Source organism: Dendrobates tinctorius, unplaced genomic scaffold (assembly GCF_039654945.1).
Source record: "Dendrobates tinctorius isolate UK_male_01 unplaced genomic scaffold, ASM3965494v1 ptg000230l, whole genome shotgun sequence".
NCBI classification, from domain to species: Eukaryota; Metazoa; Chordata; class Amphibia; order Anura; family Dendrobatidae; genus Dendrobates; species Dendrobates tinctorius.
The window spans coordinates 2,849,621-2,873,431 of NW_027361897.1; the positions used below are offsets into that span (position 1 = coordinate 2,849,621).

Sequence of the window (23,811 nt, forward strand, 5' to 3'; positions counted from 1 at the left end):
CAATCCGCCATTAATGCAAGTCAATGGGAAAAAAACGGATCCTCAAAAAAAATTTGAGGATCCGTTTTTTTTCAAAACCTGGCGGATTGTGACTGATTGTAAAAAACGGAAGTGTGAAAGAGGCCTTACCTTCATAGACAGAAAATAGTTAATTGTGCTAATTAAAAGTATTTAGAAATTAAATTAGAATTATATTTATTGTTCTCCCGGAGAACACCTCTCAGGCTGTTTTTCGCAAACCCTGTTTGGTGGGTACTTCCAGCATAGGTGTCAAGAGATACCTGGGGACTGTCCTTTTGACCGTAAATGGGCAAGCATTTATTTTTTTCTCTATGTAGTAAACTATAATATGCAGTGATGTATTATATTACAGGCCATTGCAAAAATGATGTATGCTGTGTGGTAAATGTCTTTTCTTTTTCATGGGGAGGCTGTAGATGACTTTTGCGGCTGCAGTGGCACCACATAACATGTCAGTAGATTTCTCAGATGTATTCATGAAACTTTGCACTAAGATGGGATCGCAACAAAGGTTAATAGTTACTGAGGCATTGAGCCTACGTTCATGTTGGAGCATACAGCAGCTGCAGGCTTATGCCGTGTGACGTGGTTGAGCAGACAGCTGATGGCTTTGTGTTAAATCTTCGAGTTTAATGTGTGTAATTCCTGTAGACTGTATTGTATGACCTTCTCTGTGTTTTGGTCTGTCAGTTTACAGTTCATGGACCCCACAATATAGTCATATGAGTGCCAGCGTACACGCTGGCCCATTGTCTATATAGAAAACATTGTATCTAGCACCAGTTTGATCCATTTTACGTACCAGAATGGTGCATGGGATATCGGGCAGATCCTGCATTCATCCACAATAGAGCCAGTCTCGTCCAGATTCTGCAGGCATTTTAGTGCTAATGTGAATCTAGCCTAACAGGTTAGTTTTACTAATGTGCTGCCGGCCCCCGCTTTACAAACATCGATAGACAGTAGTTTTCCAATATTGTAGTCACTTATACTTCCACACTGGCTTCTGCCTTATTCATATTTTCTCATAACTCAAGTTTGTTTTTTTTTTTGCATTATAATCCAACTAGCTATGAACCCGTTCTACGCCCGGGTGGCGAGCATTTTTATTGGTATATGGTCTCCCATCCTGGTATGTGCTGCCCCCCTCCTATCCTGGTATGCATGGTACCCTCACCCCCCCCCCCATCATGGTAAGCATGGCACCCTATTCCTCATCCTGGTATGTATGGTCCCCTCACCCCCCTATCCTGATATGCATGGTCCTCTCACCCACCAATCCTGGTATGCATGGTCCTCTCACCCCCCTATCCTGGTATGCATGGTCCTCTCACCCCCCTATCCTGGTATGCATGGTCCTCTCACCCCCCAATCCTGGTATGCATGGTCCCCTCACCCCCTATCATAATATGCATGGCCCTCTCACCCACCAATCCTGGTATGCATGGTCCTCTCACCCCCCTATCCTGGTATGCATGGTCCTCCCTCTCACCCCCCCATCCTGGTATGCATGGTCCCCTCACCCCCCTTTCGTGGTATGCATGGTCCCCTCGCCCTCCTTTCGTGGTATGCATGGTCCCCTCGCCCTCCTTTCGTGGTATGCATGGTCCCATCGCCCTCCTTTCGTTGTATGCATGGTCCCCTCGCCCTCCTTTCGTGGTATGCATGGTCCCCTCGCCCCCCTTTCGTGGTATGCATGGTCCCCTTGCCCCCCCTTTCGTGGTATGCATGGTCCCCTCGCCCCCCCTTTCGTGGTATGCATGGTCCCCTCGCCCCCCCTTTCGTGGTATGCATGGTCCCCTCGCCCCCCCTTTCGTGGTATGCATGGTCCCCTCGCCCCCCCTTTCGTGGTATGCATGGTCCCCTCGCCCCCCCTTTCGTGGTATGCATGGTCCCCTCGCCCCCTTATCCTGATATGTATGGTCCCCCTCACCCCTGTTAAACTACACACATACAAAAAAAAACATTTATACTCACCCTTCTTTCCTGTGCTCCAGCACTGTCACGTTCTGCTGGAGGCCGGGGAGGAGTCTGGTGCCGGAGTACGCGCATGCCCATAGCGCTGTCCGGCGCCATATTGCTGAATACACACTGCAAATGTGTCTTCAGTAAAATGGTGCCGGATCGCGCTATGCGCATGCGCGATTCCGGCCGCACTCCTGCCCTGGTCTCTGGCCGAAGAGAAGCGCCGCGGCAACGCTCCTCCTGGTCAGGTAAGTATGGCGCCCGAGATCGCGGTATGTACGCATACCGCCATCTCCAGGTGCCATACACACTCCTCACCGCTGGATACCTCATTCTGTCTGGAGCCAGACTGCGCAGGCGCGTCGCACTTGCGCAGTCTATATAGGCTTTAGACAGAGTGATGCTTAGCCCATTATATTATAGATTACCACCATTGTATAAACTAAGCAATACAGTCGTCTAAAATGAAGCAAGTTCTTGTTCGTTATTGCATTTGCGCTTTTTTGGCGTTTTTAAATTTCGCTTAAGTTTTCACTTGATTTGCACAGTTTTAAAAATCTATTTTATGTGTTTGCCTGGTTTTTTTTTTTTTCTTTTTTGTTTCTTTGGGTTTGGGGGAGTTTCAGCAGAGTCATCAATTGTGACTTATTAAAAAGTCACCAAATGCACTCAAGTTACACACCCATCATCCATGCCCGAGTGATTTTATGTTTGTAAAATTTGAGCAGATTTTACAACATTTTAGGAGTACATGCATCTTTGCACTAAAAAGAAAAATTAAATTAAAGAGCATTTTTTTGATTTTGTGCAAAATTCATGGACGTTGTATGCCGTTTTGAAGAATTTGGCACAAAAAAACCACAACGAGCACCACAGGACAAGAAAGAAAACACAAATGATGAATCAGCCCTCATATATGTCTGCGTTAATGCCAGCAACGTCGCCTGCCTTTTCACAGGTCCTGAACGATGTAGAAAAGTGTATTGCTTTGCAGATATAGTCCCTCTTAAATTTAAAGGGGATTTGTCACTTGCTATAAATATGTATTTTTTTTAACCTGGTGTAATGCCGCTGTTCTTCTGAATCCAGATTTTTTTTTCCTTTTGTTCCTGCTCCTCTCCTTTCCTAAGATATGGCCCTCTCTTTTCTGTATGTAAATCTAGTCTTGTTAGCTATGTGGGTGTGGTTTTAAAATATTTTCCTTTGGAATGTTGAAGACCACGCCTACTTAGCTCAGAAGGGTGGATTTACATACAGGGAAAAGAAGGCCGTAACTCGGGAACGGAGGGTCGCAGGAGCGAAAGGAAAATTACGTCAGATTCGGGAGAACAGTGGCATTTATAGAAGGTAAAAAAATACTATTTGTGGGAAGTGACAGGCCCTGCTTAATATATCCATTCTTATCAGTATTTGGTTTTTGTCAGTGTTCGCTAGCTTTGAACCAGGAAGCCCAGGATGAACGTGGCTGTATGTCTCACCCATATTAGGATTGTGTGATGGCAGATAAAATGGGGCTTTCTAGAATTGCCCAGCTGTATTTAGCAACTTTTTTTTTTTTACCTTGACCAGTTTTATTATGAAAAAAATTGTATTTTAATCCAATTACATTGAGCAACGAAGATCTGGAAATTCCAGATTTCTTCATCTGTTAATCTTGTGCCAGGATCACACAGTTCATGAGCTTTGTTTCAAACTTCCTTTTAATTACTGTGCTCTTCACTCAGGTTGTTACAAAAGGGATTTTTTTTTTTTTTTAATGTTTGTGGTTTTAGCTGCCCGCACCCTCACAATTGATAATAATCGTCAGCCGTTGTATTTCTGCTGACATGGCGTTCTCATGCTATGTGCACACGTCCGGAATGTCCGCGGATTTTATGTGTTTTTGCCTCGAAAACGCGGCGAAAACGCATAAAATAAGCAACCCATTGAATTCAATGGCATTCCGCTATGCTGTGCTAATGCTGCGTATTTTTCCGCAGCGGAATCGCATCGCGGAAAAATACGCAGCATGCTCATACTTTTTGTGGAATCGCGGGAATTCCGCACACATAGGAATGCACACCATGCGCAAAGTTATCGGATCATGTGCGGATGGTACCCATGGTCTGGAGGAGAGGAGATTCTCCTCCAGGCCCTGGGTACCATATCCCTGTTAAAAAAAGAATTAAAATAAAAAATCGTGATATTCTCACCATCCGGTGTCCCTAGGCCTCAGCGATGCTCCCGGAAAGTCCCGTTCCCAGCGGTGTCTTGCGATAATGACCTTTGATGTTTACCATGAGGCCTGGGAACGCTGCGGGGAACGCCAGAAGGTGAGAATATCACAATTTTTTATTTTTTTTATTTTAAACATTATATCTTTTTACTATTGATACTGCATAGGCAGCCTCAATCATAAAAAGTTGGTCACACTTGTCACACACTATGCTTGACAAGTGTGACCAACTTGTCAATCTGTTTTCCAAGCGATGCTATAGATCGCTGGGAAAACGCTAGTATTCTGCAAGCTAATTACGCTTGCAAAACGCTAGTTTTTCACGGGTGGATTTCCCCTGGCAGGAAGTTGCAGAATTGCCGCGGAAATTTCCTCGGGAATTCCGGACGTGTGCACATAGTCTATATGTTGCTTTCCCAGTCTTCTGAATGTACCATTTTTCTGTTACATATTTTCTGTAGGTGTCTGCTCCAAAATACATAATAGCAATCTGCTCTAACTATTGCATTTGTTTAAATGACCTTTCTCCTTTTTTATGTGTTTCTCCTACAAATTAGTGTTTTAAAACCCATGTTTCCAAATGGAAGAACTCTGCTTATTGTTTCTGCAGGTGTTCTCACCAAAATGCGTAATAGCAACCCACTCTGATTATTTCATTTTTGCTGCATTTTCCGTTTTCTTTTTTTTTCTTTTTTTTATTAAATACCGAAATCCTGGGATGCTGCAAAAAAAAACACAATGGCATTTTTTACATCTATTTTTTCAGGCTCAACATAAAAGCCTACAGGTAAAAGGAAACCTCCCAGATCTACAGCATATCTTAAAGGGGATATCCAGGACTATTTAATTTGTTTACCATTGGCCTAAGAACTAACTTTTTAACAACCAGCCCAGCACTCATCTCTGCCACCTCACTGCTCCTGCTGACAATTTAGCCACTTCCGCCTGACATGACCTGGCTTCTCTTCCACTCTGCTCTGTTGAAAGCATTATGACAGTCGACGTCATGCTGATTTACAGCAGGCTCCCTGCTGCCTAGCTGCAGGGAGCTGGCTGTGAATCAGAATGACATCAGTAGGCACGCATCTTGACAGAGCAAGCTGGAAGAAGAGCTGTTGTGTTGATACGAAACAGCTGAATCGCTGGCGGGAGCCGTCAATGACCACTGAGCTGGCGCTGGGTAGAACAGGCAGGTAGTTGATACAAACCCTTATGGTAGTACCATGGGGCACAAATGAAACAGATTTTCAGATAAAGTCCACAGCATTGTATAGTACCAGCATTGTGCATGACATTTTTCAGAAATCTCATCTACAAGCTGCAGAGAATATTGCCAGCATAAATTAAATCCTCAGAATGTCAGTTTATGCTGCGGATGCTATCACAGATTTCACCTTTTGATGCAGTTTTCATAACTGCAGCCGTGTTTACTTCTGCAAAAATGTTTTGTGAGATCACACCCCTAAAAGATTCTTTACCGGAGATGGACATACCATTGGTACAAGGTGTAAGGGAAACCACTTCCACCTCCAAAGCAACAATCTGCTTCTGTCACGGATGCATCATTGGACTACAAAGGGTTCATATACTTTTTGTTTGCACAGTGGCCCTCTTCTGTCTGTGTCCACTCCTGCATTTCGACGGGGCAAAAATTGCTTGTCATCTTCATATCTGCTAGTGCAAACGGGACATATGTCAGTGGGGTAACGAATGATTGCAGAAAACAATCACATTTAAAGCTATTCTGTAAGCAGGATTTTGTTAAGTAAACTACAGACAGTGTCAGGTTGGCAGTGTTAAACTGATTAAAATGATACCTGGGGTGAAGAAATCCGTCTTGTGGTTCAGTGTCATAAGTTTTCAGTTATTGAGATGCCTGTGATCCGGGGTGCAACTGTAGGCAGAATCTTTTCTTCCTGCTCTGTGTCAGAGAGACGAAGGAAAGACCTGCCCACAGGCTGTCCCAAACCACAAACTTGTTCCTCATCCTAGAGACTGACTGCCCTGAGGTTTACACTTTTTTTTTTTTTTTCTGTTAAATCCGTCATACAGTTTGAGAGATATGGGCACTTTTTATTTAGTGCGCACAATATGCAACTTTTTGTGGTCTGACTCTTTACCAAAAGGGCATAATTATGCAGCGCTGCCTAAAGACATGCCCCCAGGGACCTCCTTGGTAAAGACCATAAAAATTTGCACTTAATAAAAAGGCCCATATCTCTGGAACCAAAATGTGGATTTAAAAAAGAAAAATTACGGAATACTCAGGCGAGCATCGGGAATTAAAGGAAGCAAAATCCGGCCACTTGTGACCCATTGATAGGGCCTCTTTTATGCATACACTGGGGAAAGCTCCATACCTGTACTTCTGCCTACGTTCCTTATTTTTGGTTTAAGATTGTGAAAGTATATTGTAATGCACAGCCAACAGAATTAGCCCTTGGCATCAAACTTGGCAGTCCCTTTCCTGTACCCTGGGAGACATAAATGTGCGCTAATTGGTTGTACCGCAATGGATTTTATTTATTGGTTAATAATACAATTGATCCGTATTTTCGCTGTTTAAATCCTGCCTGATTTACAATTATTAGTCAGGAAAACAAATCTGTTCCTGAAACCTCATTGCTAAAATATATTGTTCTAGCAGTGACTTTTGTAATCACTGTGAAAAGATTTAGATGTAGCCGAGGCACATTTGTCCTGGTCCAACTTATCGTAAGAGAACATTTATTTTTTGTGGCCAACGGAGACCTGAATCTTGGACTAGTCGCATCATCCCTGGCCACCATTTCAAAGTATGTTTTCTCCAAATGCCTGATTAGTAAACTGGCCCAAAGGACAGAAATGTTTCTTCACCACGGTGGGTGATGAGATCTTGGCTTAAAGGGAAGATTTTCTACATTCTATTTTCCTTTGTGCCAGTTGTTCTTCAGCATTTTGGAAGCAATCTTAAGGCTGTGTGCACACGCTGCGGATTTTGCTGCGGTTCCGCAGCGGTTTTAGCCGCTGCGGACCCGCAGCAGTTTTTGCTGCGGTGTACAGTACCATGATTCCCTATGGGAATCAAAAACCGCAGTGCAGACGGTGCGGATTTTTCCGCGCGGATTATCTGCGGTTTTCAATCCGCAGAAAGAATTGACATGTCAATTCTTTCTGTGGATTCCCCTGCGGTTTGCCATCTCCTCCATTGAGGAGATGAAAAACCGCAGGGCAAAACCGCAGAGCAATCCGCAGGTAAAACCGCAGGTCTTTTGACCTGCGGTTTCACCTGCGGATTTTACAAAATCCGCGCGGATGAATCCGCACATAATCCGCAGCGTGTGCACACAGCCTAAAAGTGTTGCCCAGTTTGCAAAACCTTTTTTCCTTTACCCTATTAGGTAATCTATTCATTGAGGGGTCCTCATCTCTATGCAAAATGAGAGCAATTACAAAGAACATTTCTGGGTCTGGAGGATCTGTCCTCTCCTGCAATACATATGGTGCCACTGCAGGAATGAATATTGAACACACAAAGGGAATCTATCACCTATTTTTTGGCCTATGAGATGCGGCCACCACCATCAGGGGCTTATCTACAGCATTCTGTAATGCTGTGGGTAAGCCCCCGATGTAACCTGAAAGAGAAGAAAAGCGAGTTAGATTATACTCACCCCGGGGTCCAATCCAGTCCGATGGGTGTCGCGGTCCCGTGCGGCACCTCCCATCTTCTAGCGATGACGCCCTCCTCCTTACTTCTGCCGCGGCTCCTGCGCAGACATACTTTATCTGCACTGTTGAGCACAGAGCCAAGGTCAGAGAGGTCCGGCGCTTGCGCACTGCAGTACTTTACGCTGCCCTCAACAGGGCAGAGTAAGTACGCCTGCGCAGGAGCCGTTGCATAAGTAAGAAGGAGGATGTCATCACTAGAAGATGGGAGGTGCCGGACTGGACCGCCCCTGGGTGAGTATAATCTAACTTGTTTTTCTTATCTTTCAGGTTACATAGGGGGCTTATCTACAACATTACAGAATGCTGTAGATAAGCCCCTGATGGCGGTGGCCGCATCTCATAGGCCAAAAATGAGGTGACAGATTCCCTTTAATGTCAATTATTCCTAATTACTACTGATCACATTGAGGTGTCACCAGAAAGATACTGTCATCAGCTTGGTAATGAACCCTTTTAATGGCTCATGCACATGACCATAAAAATAGAAAGAGTGGGATCCATCGTTTTGACGGACAGCACTCTAACAATAGTGGATGTGGACCTACTGTGCCACCGGCAGGGCTTACCCTGGAGGGGTGTAACTAAGTGACTACCTAATACGTGGTATTCACTAGAGCCTCTGATGGCGAGTGTCGGCTTGGCTGTAAGTGGTAACCAGGTACCACTGCAGGACAGTCCCCGGGTCTGCAGCAGCTGACCGGAGGGTCAGAGGCACAGGTACGAGTTACAGAGGGACAAAGACGAAGACCTGGTCAGACGTTCCAAGGTCAGGGCCGGTGGCATAGGATCGATATACGTAGCTGAAGTTAGGAGTGGAGAAACCGGGATAAACAGTAAACGAGCCTGGTCAACAGGAGAGTCAGAATGAGCATGCCCAAACAGGAACTAGAGACAAGCTACTAGGAACCTATGTTCAGGCAAGGAGTGGTGGGAGGAGCTGCCCAGGGATGGGATAGGACACAACTGGTTGTTCCTGCAAATTTTGGCTTTGCCTCCCAATAGGCCAGGTGGAGACTCACAAGCAGCAGCAGGATGCAGCAGAGTTGGAATTGCTGCAAGTGGCAGTTCAGCGAGATAACCCAAGACTGGGAGGAGCAGAGCGGTGAACACAGTGATACACTTGTCCCCATATTATTCTATGGGGCTGTTCACATGGCCAACTCAGTCTAAGGAAAAAAAATTGCAGCATGCACAGGTTGCATCCAATTATCGGATCGCATGTGCCCATTTGTGTCTATGGGTCAGTGGGAAAAAAAAAATCAGACCACACTCGAAGGATATCTGAATGGAGAAATTATAATTTTTTTTTTATTCTACTTATCCAAGAAAATCTGATCACACCCTGGTCACAGGGTGATTAGCATATTTGAACCGATTTTCTCAGATGAGAGAAAAACCATTTGTGACCCTAGCCTAACAGGTACTGTAGGTATTGTCCAAAGTGGAAGACCTTTTATATTCTCACTAGCTAACGAGCCCGGCGTTGCCTGGGCATAGTAAGGCCTGTTTCACACTTCCGTTTTTGTGTCCGCCAAACGGATCCGTTTCCGTTTTTTTGACGGAAACTGATGCAAACGGATCCGTTTTTAAAAAAACGGATCCGTTTTTTTGACGGATCCGCGGTAACCGCTAATGGAAGTCTATGGGACAAAAAAACGGATCCTGCAAAAAATTGGCGGATCCGTTTTTTTACGGAAACCAACGGATTTTGACGGATTTGAAAAAACGGAAGTGTGAAACAGGCCTAACCAACTGTGGTTAGTTATAACAAATTATAATGATTATATTGCACATAAAAACATTTCACATCATATATTCAAGACTACAGATTTGCAACACAAATTAACTAAATGATAACCCAAGTATTGATAGTATTTTATTTTCAACTCATTCAAGAGCCTTTTGATAAACAACATGTGTATCTGTGTATCTAACCCTATCCTTTGTGATAATGTCTGCTGAGCTGTGTACCTAATCCTCTCCTGTGTGATACTTTCTGCTGAGCTGTGTATCTAATCCTATCGTGTGTTACTGACTGCTCAGCCATGTATCTAATCCTATCCTGTGTGATACTGACTGCAGAGCCGTGTATCTAATAATGTTCTATGTGATACTGTGTGCTGAGCTGTGTATCTAATCCTATCATGTGTGATACTGACTGCTGAGCCGTTTATCTAACCCTATCCTGTGTGATACTGGGCTACCCCTGCAGTCTGTGTCAGAGGGTGGTCTGTGTTGGCACGGTAATAAATTGTGTTATTTCCAGCTTTATAGAAGGACGATAACACCATAGAAATAAGAATAATTGGCCAAATTGTTTGGTGAATTGGAACGCGCGGGGTTAAAATTTCGCCTCACAACATAGCCTATGATGCTTTCGGGGTCCAGACGTGTGACTGTGCAAAATTTTGTGGCTGTAGCAACGACGGTGCAGTTGCCAATACATACACTTTTCCCCCATTATGTAGATAGGGGCAAAATTGTTCGGTGAATTGGAACGCGCAGGGTTAAAATTTCGCCTCACAACATAGCTTATGACGCTTTCGGGGTCCAGACGTGTGACTGTGCCAAATTTTGTGGCTGTAGCTGCGACGGTGCAGATGCCAATCCCGGACATACACATATACATACACACACATTGAGCTTTATATATTAGGTAAGGACTCTCGTGGCCACAGCTTCCTTCTCCATTAGCCATGCCCTGAGATGAGGGGAGAAGTGTAGAATTCTGTCATCGTATACTTTTTTTTTTTTTTTTCCACCTGTTCCATTTTTGTCAGTCTTACCATGAGGGTTTTTTTTTTTTTTTATATAAAGGGAATCTGTCACCTCATTTTCGGCTTATCAGATAAAAATATCACTGAATTGAGTGTTTTATACACATTTCCCACCTAGTTTTGAATTCCCCTAACTCCCCATGTGTCACTCAAAAATACCTTTTTTCTTTCACCCGCGCTGTATGTAAATTAGCTGGGTCCGGTCCGATGGGCGGTGTTTTTGCTGCTTCCCTCCACCCCTCCTTGGCCGCTGTACGCAATATTTCAGGTAATTTCCTTAGTTCTCGTCCATATTTCGCGCATGCGCATTGCAATCTCCTCTCACGCGTGCGCAGTATGCTTTGCCCAACTGCGGGCAAAGCCGAAAAGCATTAGTGCGCATGCGCCGGTAAACTATGTCCTGTAACACAGAAATGGCAGCAAAATACTTCTGGGACTTGCGAACTACTTTTTTCCGGCGTTGCCCGCAGTTGAGCGAAACATACTGCGCACACGCAAGTGGAGATTGCAATGAAATTACCTGAAATATTGCGTACAGTGGCCAAGGATGTGTGGAAGGGAGGAGCAAAAACACATCGGACTGGACCCAACTAATTTACATACTTCGCGGGTGAAAGAAAAAAGGTATTTTTGGGTGATACATGAGGAGTCAGGGGAATTCAAAACTAGGTGGGAAATGTACAGAAAACACTCAATACAATGATATTTTTATCTGATAAGCTGAAAATTAGGTGACAGATTCCCTTTAAGACTAGAATATTTTATCTAGACAGAAGTGGAGCATAAATATGACCGGCTATAGCTCATGCTTGTGTTACCAATCTGTAGTGTCAGGAGTCTTTTGACATTTCATTTGATATATTGCAGACATTGCTCAAATTAATGATCGTTTTTCGCATAATGCCAAACCCATTTCTACAGATTCTATGGATAAATCGTCTCCTATGTTGCTTTAATCTGCAGGGAGCCATCAGTAGGAAAATACAGAAGCAGGCGGGTTACTTCTGTGTAGTCAGTTCTAGATGGTCAAATCCACGTGTAGACTTCATTAAGTGGAGTGCAGGGTGTATTACTAATAATCTTCTAAAATGCAGACATAAATTGTGAGTTCTGTGGATAGAGACAGGAGGCGCGTGGGATATTTATATTTTATGTTGGATACAGAGAAAATTATATTGTGCGTGTCTGTATGTGTGTGTGTGTGTGTATATATATATATATATATATATATATATATATCTCTAAAATTATATTTTATTTACTATATAAATTTGTATATTTTTTATACAATATGCTTTTCCATGCACGGTACTATCCAGCCCCGTTCATATGAAAGGGTCTCAGTTGCAGCCCCTTCATTCTTGTAATCATTGGGGGTTCCTGCTGTCAGATCTCCTTTCTGCACCAGTGAGCAGGTGACACAAATCTTTAGAGATATGTTGTCACTTATTATGGTTGGCGTTCCACTCGATGGCCATAACCCTGGTGTGAAAGAGGCCAGATAGTGATAAGTATGGAAGGTTGGATAGAAGACACTTGGCAGTGGATTTGCAGATAAGAACATAAAGCGTTCTCCTCTGTGATTCACATGAGATAATGTGAAAGTAACTACAAAAAATGAGCAAAATCTTTTATTATGTAAAAGTTTTTATCATTTTTTGCGTTTTTTTATTTTACTGCCTTTAAAACAAAAGCCAGCGATGTCTTTCTTTATTTGCCACTTGACTTTCTTCTAAAGGCCATCATGACTGTATTGTGGTGATCCTCTGTAACAGGCTGGGTGGTGGAACCACTGTGCTAAAGTCAAGGAAGACCTGGAGGGGCATTACTAGGAGCCTCACCCAACGGACATGCAGCAGCTAACAACACCGACACCTCAGTCCGTGGAGAGACAAGGGAGGTGATGCAGGTGCTACACCAGTACTGACCTTTGGTAGATGGCAGCTGACCCCTAGGAGTTGATAGATGGAATTGCCCGGGAAGGTGTCCAACAGATGCAGACAGGCAGAGAAGATGACAGGAACCGCAGGTGCAGACAGGACAGTCTAATGGAGAGGTGAGTACTGGCGGGTGCAGCTGGCTCTGCTGCCGTTGAGGGGAGCACTGGTGGGGTGCAGCACACTCTGATACAAGTACACTGGAGAACTGACAAGCATGTTAGGAACAAACTCTGCACAGGCACCTCCATGTTGGAGGAGGCAGTTTAAATAAAAAGAGACCTCCAGCAATTGGCTGGGGATACTTTAGATGAAAGCGCGCGGCCCCTTTAAGAAAGAGGAAGGGTGCGCGCGGTCTAAGCACAGAGCCTGGAGACCTGCTAAGAGTGTGTGTACCCCGGGCCGCTGCAGACCCGGAAGGAGCAGGACGGGATCCTTGGCGGTGAGCATGCTAATGTCTCTACAGGGAGAGAGGGACTGCAGGCAGAGATGCGGGCGCTACATCGTCATTTTTCACAGCAACAGTTCTGGAGTTGTGCAGTTACTAGTCAACCTTTCCAAAGCTCGTTATAGTAAAATTTTGCCTGTCCAGAATCTGCAAAATTACTGAGAGGACTTGCAGAAACTGAAGCTTGCTATTACTATTGGGGAACACCCTTTAGTTGATATGAATCTCCTGGATATGAGAGGTTTGTCCATGAATCCTGAACCGCATAAAATAACAAATGGAACAACTTTGCAATCAGTCTTATTTAGAAATCTATGGCTTAGTTTCTCCAGCTCGGGTGCTGACCCGTGCATCTACTTGGTAACAGGAAACACACAAACTGTGTAGTCTGATCCTACAATCATTATCCGTCCTGTCTTTTCCTTTACATCTTGCGAACCCATAAAATGTAGGGGACACATGAAAGGAAGTTTGAGGCTTCAAAGTGTTGGAATATGTTTTTTTTTTTTTCCTGACTGAATTGGGACACTGCAGCATGTCACTTCTTTCAGCTTTTTTGCAGTGTGTTTTCACCCATAGAAAGCAATGAGTAAGCGCAAAAAGCTTTGCTATCAGTTTTTGCAGCATATTTATTTTTTCTTCCCAAGTTTAAACCAGAATGTCTTCGTCTCTTTACATGAGCATCAGTATTTATTTATTTTACTCATTTAAATAGCGTCATTAATTCCACAGCGCTTTACATACATTATAATGTATAAATACAGTTTAATTAAGTTAGTGATATATGTTAAAGTAAACAATGTCCTACCAATTCAATGCCTTACCAGTGTAAGAAAGTAAACAATGTCCTACCTATAAACTTTTTTGTTTAGAATGCTCACTATTCAAAGCATAAAAAAACCTTTTCCATAATTTTTTTCCCAAAATGTTTTATGGTTTCACATATGTCTTGCATTGGTGGCCTAACACCTTGTACTGTTCATGCTTGTATGGTGGAAGCAAAGCTCAACTTTAAAAACACAGTAGCAAAAGAGCAACATATGAACATAGCCTAAGAGTTCTAAAGCAACATCTGGATCAATGTTTCCAGGCAGGGCTGGTTTCTGGAAACTGTGGTCTCCATGCTTGCAATATTGATGGCCTATTGTTAGGATTGGTCATGAATATCAGAATAGTGGGGGGTCATAAACCTGGTACCCCCAACCATCCGGTGGCAGTCAGATGTAAGCAGTATCCGGAACTGAAACAGCACATCTGCATTCACTGGGTAGTGGCCATTCTTGGCCATTGCGGAAAGGTCATCAATATTTAAAGCTTGGAAAACCTCTTCATGGGGCTCAGGAATACAGTGTGTACCATTTGAAGAGATACAAGATCACATTAACCCTGTAGACTAGGGGCGGACATACTATGTGTGATTTGTGCAGCTTCACATGGGCCCAGTAGGTTAGGGTGCCCACTGCCATCTTCAAAGTGCAAGGTAGCTTCTGATTGTAAATTGCATGTATGGGATTGCTCATCCTCTGTCTTTAGCAGAGTACCGCACCCTTCCCACCTGGCTTCCTACTTGCCAGAGGCTGTACGCTCCTACTGAATTTACAGCACTGGTCCCGAACTCAGTCCATAAGAGCCACCAACCAATCGTGGTTTCAGAATTTCTTTAGTCTTGCACAGGTAATAATTCCATCACCTGTACTATAGTCAGGAAATCCTGAAAACGTGATTTGTTGGTGGCTCTTGAGGACTGGAGTTGGGGAACACTGACAGCTAGGACCACTGCCATGTATGCAGTGCTTGCTCAAACCATTCACGCTCCCATGCAACAAGCAGAGGCTGTGGCATAGTTCAGGGGAACTAAGGATGGCCAGATCCTACAGTCCAGCCAGATTCAGAGCAGCGACTGCAAGCTGTAAAGCAGAAAGCAGAATCTGCAAAAACCCTAGTCCATGCCCTCATTATCTCTCGCCTTGACAACCTCCTGCTCAGTGGCCTCCCCTCGAACACTCTCGCACCCCTCCAATCTATTCTAAACTCCGCTGCCCGACTAATACACCTGTCCCCCCGCTATTCCCCAGCTTCTCCCCTCTGTCAATCCCTTCACTGGCTCCCCATTGCCCAGAGACTCCAGTACAAAACCCTAACCATGACATACAAAGCCATCCACAACCTGTCTCCTCCATACATCTTTGACCTTGTCTCCCGGTACTTTCCTGCACGCAACCTCCGATCCTCACAAGATCTCCTTCTCTACTCCCCTCTTATCTCCTCTTCCCACAATCGCATACAAGATTTCTCTCGCGCATCACCCCTACTCTGGAACTCTCTACCACAACACATCAGACTCTCACCTACCATCGAAACCTTCAAAAAGAGCCTGAAGACCCACCTCTTCCGACAAGCCTATAACCTGCAGTAACCACCGATCGACCAAACCGCTGCATGACCAGCTCTACCCTCGCCTACTGTATTTTCACCCATCCCTTGTAGATTGTGAGCCCTCGCGGGCAGGGTCCTCTCTCCTCCTGTACCAGTTATGACTTGTATTGTTCAACATTATTGTACTTGTTTTTATGTATACCCCTCCCTGCATGTAAAGCGCCATGGAATAAATGGCGCTATAACAATAAATAATAATAAGTGCGTCGCTCCTTGCTACGAGGTCGACCACCGCTGATGGATAGCAGTGGTGGACTGTAATCTAGACAGTGAACAGTAACCAACCAAGTTAAAAATCCCTCCGCTCCTGAGAATGGAGATGGTTGTCAATACTAGGAAAATTGCAAAGTTGCTTGTTGTCATCTCAAAGACCCTTTTAGGCTAATGAATTTGGTCGACAAGTGCTTAGAATTTCTTAGAGATACACAAGAAGTTGTTCTATGATTGGTGAAGGTGGCTCATATTTGTGCTTCCCAGCTGTAAACTCCGGCACTCGGAATATTAATATTTCTGGCACTTCTCCTTGACTTTCGTTTTCTGCATGTAACGTGAGCTTAGTTTAATATTTATGACCTGTTTACACTGTTCTCTAGTCAGTGCCCTTAGCAGGAAAATAAATCTTCTCTGCTTTGGTAATGATGATGAAGTGACCCTTGGTAACTCAGAAAACACGTTTTAATTATTAATAGCATAGATAATATGGTGGCAAAAATAATTTCAGGCAATTCGCATGTTATGAAACCTTCAAGATGTGAAATGCGCAGGATTACACTCACTGTAAGGGTACGCGCATGCAATGTCTCTATTCCGCTTGTGAGCCACCTCAAAAAGTGCTGCAATGAAATAAACCTAGTTCACATCAATGTAAAAATCACAGTTCATTCTGTTACTACTTTTAACCCCTTCAGGATTCGGAAACCGGGAAGTGGTTAAAAGAAGTAACTTGCTCAGTATCCGGGCGGTTTCTGGAAAGTACAGAGTAAATATACCAGTGTTGATGCCGCTGAGGAAAAAAATGAAGGGAAAGTTGCCCACGAAGCCTCTTCAGGAAAATGCCTGCAGAACACAGACGTCATGCACATAGACTAAGGGTATGTGCACACGCTGCGGTTCCGGCTCTGCGGGTCCGCAGCAAATTCTGCTGCGTTGTACAGTACCTTTATTTCCTATGGAAAAAAAAATGCAGTGCACATGCTGCGGATTTTTCCACGGGTTACAATCCGCAGCATGTCAATTCTTTGTGCGGTTTCCGCTGCGGTTTCACACCTTATTATGAGGTGTGAAACCGCAGGGCAAAACCGCAGGCTAATCCGCAGATAAACCGCAGAACTTTTGTCCTGCGGATTTTCCAATAAAATCCGCACAACCTAAAAACTACGTGTGCACTTACCCTTATAGATCCTACATTGGTTATGTGCACACAATGTGGTTTTTTTTTTTTTTTTTTTTTTTTCTTTCAAGCAGATTCCGCTCCGAATCCTCCTGAAAAACTGCTACTAAAATGGACATGGTGCACAGCAATTTTCTTTAATCTGACATCGTCCGCTGGCCATCTCCATTCAATATGTCATTTTGCATATCATGGCGGGGTGGATGTATTCTTGTTAGAATTTCTATTTCCAATGGCAGGTCTAATATGTAGTATAATCTAAAATTTCTAAAACTCAATGTAGACAAAACTGAACTCCTCTTTCCTCCATCTCGCATATCTTCCCTACCCGATCTATCTATTATGGTAAACGGCATCACGCTCTCTCCCGCACCTGAAATACGCTTGCCTTGGAGTAGCTCTCGACTCTGCCCTGTCCTTCAAACCAAACGTCCAAACTCTTGCCACCTCCTGTCGCCTCCAACTCAAAAATATTTCCACAATCTGTCCCTTCCTCAGCCCTCAATCTACTAAAACTCTTGTACATGCCCTCATCATATCCCGCCTTGACTACTGCAACACTCTCCTCTGTGGCCTCCCTGCTAACTCTTTTGCACCGCTCCAGTCTGTCCTCAACTCTGCTGCCTGACTAATCCACCTCTCTCCTCGCTACTCCCCTGTCTCTCCCCTCTGCAAATCCCTCCACTGGCTCCCAATTCCCCAACGAATCCAGTGTAAACTACTAACACTGACCTACAAAGCCATCCACAACCTTTCCCCTCCCTATAACTCTGAACTAATCTCCCAATATCTTCCCTCACGTAATCTTCGATCCTCCCAAGACCTCCTACTCTTCTCCACACTTATTCTTTCCTCACACAACCACCTCCAAGATTTCTCCCGAATATCCCCTATCCTCTAGAACTCCATGCCTCAACACGTCCGGTTATCTACCACCCTAGTATCCTTCAAACGGAACCTGAAAACCCATCTTTTCAGGAAAGGCTGCAGCCTGCAATAACCATTCTTCTGCCTTACCACCGCCCGAGCTGCCGCCTCATCACCACCAGAGCTGCTGCACCCCCGACCTTCTGTCTCTTCCCCATTATCCCGCAGAATGTAAGTCCGCAAGGACAGGGTCCTCTCCCCTCCGCACCAGTCTGTCATTGTAAATTTGTATACTGTTAACGATATCAATAACTTTGTACGTAACCCCTTCTCATGTACAGCACCATGGAATTAATGGTGCTATATAAATAATAATAATGGTCTTTGGGGTTTACTAATGTATCTCATAGTAAATATGTAAGATGTGCCACTTTTTTTTTTTTTTTTAAATGTTGAGGTGGGTGCAAAAAGTCGACAAGACGTCATTATATGATTAGTGATGGCAGAAAAGAAACTGCGAATCTGTCCCTCTTCTCTGTTGTGCCGTAAGTAGCAGCTTGTGTTTTCCTGATTAAACCTACATAGCAAATCCAGAAACCCGCTTGTACAGAGGACTGAAATTCCCGTCCATGATTTGTTGGTTTACAAGTTGTAAAAGAATCAATGCTCTTAACTGGAAATTTGTGTCTGTGTTGTGAAATGATCACCTGGTGTGTAAGGTCTGACCTTGCTTATTGAGCTGCCGGTGGGGTGGAGAATATCCAGCTCTCGCTCATTGGCCGGACCTTCTGGAGCAAATGGCGTTTGTCAATGTCGAGCAAAGAGCAACACATGATGCAACCCTTATATTTTCCCTTTAGACAACAGCAATGGAAATGCAGAGCCTGAAGAGACACAAAATAGAAATGAAGACAATAGAAATAAAGAAAAAACTGCTTTTGAGTCTGAAAGTTCTTAACACAAAAATTCAGACATTTTTCAGGGGAAGTAGAGACCATCACCTTCTTAGTTTAGCATTACTCGGTGTTCGGTTGGAGCGGTGTGCTAAGGTTTCTGCGTAATATGTCTTTTCGACCTCGTCTTTCTGATTTTATGCGAATGCAAAAAACACTGAGTTTCATCTGATTTTCATCAGTGTCTCATCAGTTTTTTTTTTTCACCAGTGATTTTTCACATATAAAAAATAAATAAATTGCAAAGCTTTGACCAAAGAACAAGAATTTTTTTTTTTTGTTGGTTTTTCAAATGCATAGTTGCCAAAAACTGCACGTAACGCGACCCTCCAGTCAAGAGTGAAAATATCATATAATTTCTCTGGTTAGCCTATAAAGGTATTACTCCTTGAATACGTTTACTCAATTTTTTGGGGGAACATAATTATTTACATCTATTTTTCTGGCTAACACGGTACCACAATATTATTTTGTCTTGTACATCGTTTCAATAGGTGAAAAACTATGAAAAAACACTGAGGCATGCTCCATTTGGCCAAATCCTAGGTATTGCACATATTACTGAGGATAAAATAACAAGCTGTATGCTTGAGGTTTCTGAATCTCAGTTGAAAATTTGCATTCAAAAAACGCAACGTGTGAACATAGCTTTAGTCGTCACTGAGTACATAGTGAGCGAGATGTTGATTGACAGCCGCATCTGTAGTGTATATGTGTCAATGAAAGTATCAGGCAGAGATAACGCCCTCACTGTATAGTGAGCAGTGACTGTAACCGCTCCCTGCACCTCAACGATGACTGGATGTAAGCGGGAGAATAGAACTTAGAATATAAAATTAATCTATATGTAGTTGAAGTACGTGAGTAAATTGACTGCTCTGCTCAAGATGCTGAGACCCTTTTTGTTCCATGTAGCTTCATCTCTTTTCCCGGTTATGCCTCCTTCACGCCTTGTCCACAGCTATTCCGTGTTCCATGAATGTGATCTTGGCCACTACTGCAGTTACCAAAATCCATTTTGTGGCAGAATTTGCAGGATTTTTTGGTACCCGGAGGATTTTTAACTGAAGCGAAAGAGGTCGTCTTCCTTTCTTGGAACCTCCATCATATTAAAGGGAACCTGTCACCTCGTTTTTGGCATACTAGCTAAAAATATCACTAAATTGAGTGTAATGTGTCCGGTCCAATGGGTGTTGCTCCGTTTCCCTCACTCCACCCCTCCCCGGCTGCTGTACCCATTCCTTGTGTTGTGAATAGCGCTGATTGCATACAGATTCTGCACATGCGCATTCAACAGGATTTTGCGCGTGTGCAGTATGCTTTGCCCAACGGTGCATGCACAGTACTCCTTTTCAGCTTTGCCCACAGTTGGGCAAAGCATACTTTGCACGCGCGAGATCCTGTTGAATGCGCACGCGCGAAATCTGTACGCGATTAACGCTATTCACAGCACAAGGAATGCGTACAGCACCCGAGGAGGGGTGGAGTGAGGGAAACGGAGCAACGTCCATCGGACTGGTCTGCACACATTACCATACACCACAGGAGCAATATAAAAGGTTTTTATGGGTGATACATGGGGTGTCTGGGTGTTGGAAAAGTAGTTGTGGAATGCATACTTTACACTCAATTTAGTGATATTTTTAGCTGGTATGCCAAAAATGAGGGGACAGGTTCCCTTTAAGGGGAACCTGTCAGGTCCCCCATGCCTTTGAGCCCAGCAGCAGTCACCTATGTGTGAGTAAACTCCGTGCCTAACCAGCCCTGTATAACGTTATTCAGTGAAAATGAGGTGTAAAAAAAAAAAGAATAATGTCCCTGTTTGCTATGCCAATGAGTGCTTTGACTAGTCGATGGGGCGTTAGTTTCCCCAGACTGGTCAGCCCTCTTTCCATGTTATCTCTCCCATAACATAATTTACACGATGCGGCTTCATCACCAGCTAATATAGATCATGCGCATGCGCACCGCTCATTTTGGCAGCATCACTCCACCTCTGAAGTTGGGTGTATGCTTCTTGGCTTCAGAGGCGCACTTGTCATGACCAAAAGCCATCTTCTCAACTTCCGGTCATGCACAGTCTATCACCTGGCGATGACGCTGGCTTGTGCAAATTATCTTATCACTCTCGCAGGGGCGTGATAACATAGAAAGAGGGCTGACTAGTCTGGGACAACGAACGCACCATCGACTAGTTTTTAAATATTTCTTCTGTTGTCTCTACTTACGAGGTTTTCTTTAAAAATAAATTATATATCTGTAAAAAAAAAAAAAAAAAAAAGCTGAAGTTGAAAAGAGGATGGTTCTACAAATGGATAATGATTATTCTGCAGGGTGAAGGGGTTAAAAACTAAAAGAAAACAAAGAAAAAAACAAATTCACCAGTTCACTCCACCTGCAATTTTTGCCAAATTTGAGTACATTATTGGTAATTTGAATGGTGTCATTCAAGTCAACTTGTCCCTCAAAAACAAGCCTTAATTACAACTGTCAGTGGAAAAAGAGGAAAAAAAAGAATTAAAATTCAAAAAAGGAAAAATGTCTCCTTTTATGAAGGGGTTAAAATGCTGTGCGTGAGAAACTACTCTTCCAAAAAAGGGTTCTATATGTATCAGTATGTATGTTTAGAGACAGTATATAGTCCAAGAGGAAACGGATGCTGCTGCTCTACTTTGTGTACGGGCAGAACGAGCGCCCATGCATGATTGGGAACATGTTTGAAGTTTTTCTGTATGAAGAGTCGGTTTTGTAACTATTTACACGGTGATATTAGCGTTCTGCTTGAATTCGTTCACATCTGAGCCATATTTGCTTTGCGCCTTAATGTCACTTTAAGGGAAGGGATGTTTTTTGTTCAGATCGGTTTCTCCTCTTTATTCCTATGGCTGCAGCTACAAGATCTTAGGGATTAATAGGGCCTGAGACCATTTCTTTGACACTTGTGTTCAGCTAGCCGAGCGAGCGCAACGGCTTGTGCGAAGTTGAGAATTTAACATTTTCTGACTGGTGCACTGTATATTTGTAGTTCTGATTCCAATTTCTCCCTAAGTCCATTATCTCTTTTGTAAGGCCTTATTCAGACTTCCATTTTTTTGAGTACAGGTTCAGTGTTTAACAGAGAGAACTTGTACCTTGTAAAGCCTATTATTTTATTTTTTGCTGAAAAAATGGTCCGTGCAGAATCACAATTTCTGATATTGTACTAAGTGTCAGGTCAAAATCTGCAATCTAAGTCCGTGTCCGTGGAAAACTTGGATTAAAAAAGAAAAGTACATTTCTGTTACTATCATTTTTTGACTTGCAATAAAAAAAAATCACAATTTGCAAAAACAAAAAAAAAATAAATAAATTACACATTCATATGTGTCATTTCACATATTGGTCTCTCACTCTTTTCTAAGTGTATTACCGTGCTTATAAAATTGCACTGGTGTGATTTGTGCCAAATTGATAAATACGGTATCTTGTGCAAAGTTGAAGTTAGTGCATTAAAGATTTGGCACAAATTATGCCACATTGGATAAATGACTATGACTGAACTGAAGTAGGGGATTTCTGTAAAGGTTCTTTTAGGTTGTGTGCCCACGTTGCGTTCTTGATGCTTTTTTGGGGTTAAACCGCATCAAAAACGCTTAAAAGAAGCATCCCATTCATTTTAATGCATTTTGGCCTTTTTGTGCCAATGGATGCGTTTTTTACCGCTAAGGAAACACTTAGTGGTAAAAAACGCAGCATGTTCATTAATTTCCGCTTAGGTCCGCGTTTTTGGCTATTTCCTATAGTCCAAAAGATGCGCGGAAAAAAATGCATCAAAAACGCACGTTTTTTGCGTAAAAAAAACGAGCAAAAATCGCTGCAAAAAATGAGCATTTTCTGGGAAGGAGACCCGTTTCCTGAGCATTTAAAAACTCTGCGTTCAGTGGTCCTGTGGGAGTTTACTTCTGATACACCCAAATTCCATTTTGTGGTGGGGGGGGGGATTTACTGATGGGGCCATAGACTATAATGGTGCCGCAACAGGGAATGTGCGCTGTGACGTGCATCATTTTCAAGCTTGCACGACTACTGGTGGCAGACACCCAAATGTAGTAGACTGTGTCTGAGCCCTTCCCCCTCCAGTAGGCGTATATGCCGGAAATTGATGCACGTTAGCTCTGTCGACACCATTGTAGTCTATGGCCCCATCTGCGCACACTTCTGGATCCCTTTTTGCAGGGAGTTAAAACATAAGCCCTGATTGGGCCACCGAAAGGGTGCCGGAACGCAATGTGAAAACACCCCAACAGAAAAACAAAGCTCTTAACCCCTATAAAGAGAGAGACCCTGATTCATCGGCCTCATTTCTCCAGTTTTCTGGAGTAATTTGCTATGTTTTTAGTTGTTTTAGTATTTGCACTTCATTGTCTATAGGATTTGCACAGTTTTTTAGTTGTGTTTTTTTTTTTTTTTTATGTTTTAGCCTGATTGAAATGTGACTTTTACAGAATGTCTAATTTTTTAGTGCATCTCACTCCAGTCCCCAAGTGGAGTAAAGTTTCTAGTAGAGTTTTAAAATGATTTGTGACTTTTGGCATTAAAAATGTGCAAAAACTGGTTAAAGAAAAAGAAAATGTTTTTATTTTACATCAAATTATTGAAGTGCGTGAGGCAATTTTAAAGAATTTGGCACAAAAAAATTGGCAAATACAAGAAGATGCAAAAAGAAAAGTAAATTGTAAATGATGAATTGAGCCCATAATATAAAATTAATAGACACAAAGAGAATAATTGTAGACAATTTTTTTTTTTTTTTTTTTATTTTAATCCTGGGGAACTCATTTAACACCTTGTCACACCATCATGTCTCATAATGCTATGGAGGAGGTGCAGGTGTATGAAACGAGTTCAAGAGCTGAGCCCGCTCCACACAAGACAGATGTCTCACACTGCTAACAGCTCCTTTCAGTTACAATAAGGTCTGGAGGCAGATTCTCAGGGAGATCTATGTCCGGCCCATAGATCTTAACAGCTCATTTACATATTAAAACAGATTTATCTGGAATAAGATAACAGATCGCAGATATCAAGGTATTATTTTATTCAACTTTTTCT

General features: G+C 43.1%; 1 protein-coding gene across 2 annotated transcripts in view; it reads left to right on the plus strand.

The window, feature by feature from the left end:
• The window catches only part of SEMA4G (semaphorin 4G), a 234,376-nt gene that overhangs the window by 7,441 nt on the left and 203,124 nt on the right, over positions 1-23,811 (plus strand). The window lies entirely within an intron of this gene.